The 3348-nt window shown below is 40.5% G+C and overlaps 1 protein-coding gene across 1 annotated transcript in view; it reads left to right on the top strand.

Moving 5' to 3' along the window:
- Positions 1–3348, top strand: part of LOC109972654 (integrin alpha-3-like) — a 48970-nt gene that overhangs the window by 28437 nt on the left and 17185 nt on the right. The window lies entirely within an intron of this gene.

Below are 3348 nucleotides of genomic sequence, written 5' to 3'. Positions count from 1 at the left end.
TGTTCACCCATGGCTGCTTTAATCACATCCACATCTCGCTGGGTAAACTGCAAACTCGTTTTTATCTCCTGTATTTCTCTGGTCATGTCGTCGAGTCTCTTATTTGGCTCCATAAGTAGTTGCACAAAACCTTTGGAGTTGTCTTGTTGTTGGCTCAACAGTGCGGTGTACATCTGCTTCTGCTGACTCAACATCTCTGTTGCGCCACTGAAATATAATCCTCTTCTGCCTCAACATCCTCGTTCGCTTCTGATTTATTAGCTCTTTTCCCTCTTGGAGGCATTTTAATAGTTGTAGAATTTGTTCAAAGACTTGAAAATGTAGAAGATGTGAAAAATCGTAGAACAGACAAGAGGAGCAGTAAAGACGTCTGCTCTCGCTTGCAACCCGGATGTTTGTATGTATATTACTACTAGGGATGTGACTATATTTGTAATTTCTTGATAGCGCAATAGAAAAATGTCTCCATACCGTCACGGGCCTAGGACAGAATCTACCAGGATATTACATGTGGTTATTTCACTAGTATAACTGCGTTCAGGTCCCAGAGTTTGAAACTGACATAGCAGATGCTCTGTCGTTGACTTTTACAGCTGTTGTGTGGCAGCATTTCAGTTTTCCCATTTCAAGAAATGACACAAGTGGAAAGGAAACTGACAACCTACAAACACTACAAAGACAATACTAGCCCCATTTAGGACTGAGACAATCCTGGATACACCTTGCAGAAATAGTCAGGAAACAATTGTGTGCAACCCTTTAACGGAGATGAGTAAACAAACTGGATACACACACAAAACCAACAACTTAGTAACCTGCCTTAGTTTATTCACTTGCAGAAGTAGACCACGATGTTTGGAAAACACCTCCAGTAAAGCAGAAATCTCCCCTTTATGTAGCTATGTAGTGTATTTTGGTGTCATCTCAAAAACTTCCGGCGCCGACAGAGATGGCGGTCGTGGTTACTCGCGCTCTCTTGTGTTTGTTGTTTTTCTTTGTTTTCTTGGTTTTGTGCAACTCATCCCGGATTACTTTTACCAGAGAAGAACTGTTAAATATCGGACAACTCACACCAAACTACCTTCCTCCGATTTTTGTGAATGATGAATGCTGCATGGACATTATGATCAGAGGCGCAGCAGCGATATACGGGACCTGGAAAAAACGCTGCCGCTGTGGAAAGCGAGCAGGCGCCCTGGTGCGGTTACGACAGAGGAGAGCACGGACCTCACTCCCATCTATTCACCTGGCTAATCTCCGCTCCCTGGTCAACAAAATGGATAAAATTCTTCTCGTCAACAGGACTAAGTGACTTTGCACGCTCTGCTGTTTTGTGCTTCACGGAGACGGAGTCAAATTCCTCATGTGTCCATCACACCTGGCCAATAAACTGATTCTGATTCTGATCTTCTCCATGTTCTGCTCTGCCAAGAAGACGTTTGCTCACTACAGCCCCTGGTGGTGGGGGGTATAACTGCTTCATCTGCTCCAGTACTGAGAATCCAACCACCAATCACATATGGAGATAAAATATTATCAAAAAATGTTACAAATGCGTGTTTAACGTTTTGTCTGTAACAAGCAATTTGTGTGTGTGTCATGCTGTTCACAAATGCATGCTGTACAAACTGCACATAAAACACATTTTACAAATGCTTAAAATCGATTTTTCGTGTGCAGTTCTTTAGAAACTACGTACACATTGTTACCTACGCATGCGTGGATCGTCTAACACACACGAATCGCCTTCGGCGCACACACGGGGCCAGCTAGCTGGCCCAGTGAGGCGAATTTGAAATCTGATTGGTTAAAGAAACAGTCCCATTGCTAATATAGTTTAAGTTACATGGGCCAGCACTTCTGATTCTGAAGGCCCTGGGCAGATTAGATTGGAAACAGGTTTGGAAACTCAGATGTCCGAGTTTTCCACGTGTCATTAAACGCACCGTGCTTTCGTGGACCGTGGACTTTTGAGAGTGCGGAAAAACACTCAAAAATCCGTGTGTGCGCGGAAGGTGATTCGTGTGTTAGACGATCCACGCATGCGTAGGTAACAATGTGTACGTACTTTCTAAAGAACTGCACACGAAAAAATTGATTTTAAGCATTTGTAAAATGTGTTTTATGTGCATTTGTGATCCTCATGACACACACACACAAATGGCTTTATACGTGCAGATTGCGCAGCACGCATTTGTGATCCTCATGACACACACACACAAATCGCTTGTTACAGACAAAACGTTAAACATGCATTTGTAACATTTTTGATAGTATTTTATCTCCATGATCACACGGCCACCCTACAGAGTATGTTAAACCTGCCCAGGGGGCATAAAAAACTTGATGTTTCACTGTGAGTGTGACTTGTTTTGTTTACAAGATCCAGCTGCTGCATCAATATATTTTTCATTTTACTTCATAAAAGATCTTCTGCTGACTGCTGCATTTGTTTTACAGTTTAACAGACGGTTCAGTTATTCAGTGCCAGTGACAATTCATGTCATGTTTTTGCACAGCTTTAGGTCATTGCTGGCTACTTTTATTTTTTAATAAAGGAATGCAGGAGCACTTTAAATTAAAAGGAAAATCATACAAAAACCTCTGATTTATTTTTCTTCATTTTTAAATATTGTGATAAATATATTGTGGGCTTTTTATTGCAGCAATATTGTACTGTGAGTTTTTGTTATATTTGCATCTATAATTTATAGTGAATATGAAGGAAAATGTAAAAATGTTTGTAAACTGAAGCACACAAACAATTTTATATACTAAAATACAATTATGACAAGCTTCCAAAACATGTATAGCCTCTGAATGAAATAAATGCTAATGCTACCACTGACTGCTAATGAGGAGCAGAAATGCACTTACTTCGGTGGCTTGACTCTAAATGTGGCTCTTGATTTCTGCAGGTAAACAAATCTGCAACTGAAAACAATCTGAAAGTTTCAGCAGAAAATTTCAGGTATTTTGACATTTAAATAAAAACAGTTTAGTCAAAGGAAGCTCTGCTGTGTGTGATAAGCCCGACTGATTCTGAATGTCACAGACACCTTTTACTGTGGAGCTTTAATCACATCCCGCTGCTACACCAAAGTTCAGTAAACGCTAGTTTTAAGATGCTGCAACAAGCTAACAGCCTCTGAGAGGAACAGTCAGACATTTATGAAAATAACTTTTTGACATGTTGAGTTTTCATGTGTTTACACACAGGTATAAGTTTTGAATATTTCTCATCTGTTGTGTGTTTTGGTGTTCAGAGCTGGCAGATGTGTGACTCAGTTGTCCTGTGACCGACGTATTTAAACCCTGTCATATCAAGTCCAGTATTAAACCCACACA

Source organism: Monopterus albus, unplaced genomic scaffold (assembly GCF_001952655.1).
Source record: "Monopterus albus unplaced genomic scaffold, M_albus_1.0 scaffold265.1, whole genome shotgun sequence".
NCBI classification, from domain to species: domain Eukaryota; kingdom Metazoa; phylum Chordata; class Actinopteri; order Synbranchiformes; family Synbranchidae; genus Monopterus; species Monopterus albus.
Note: the sequence above shows the minus strand (reverse complement) of the source record. Positions and strands in the feature narration are given on the sequence as shown.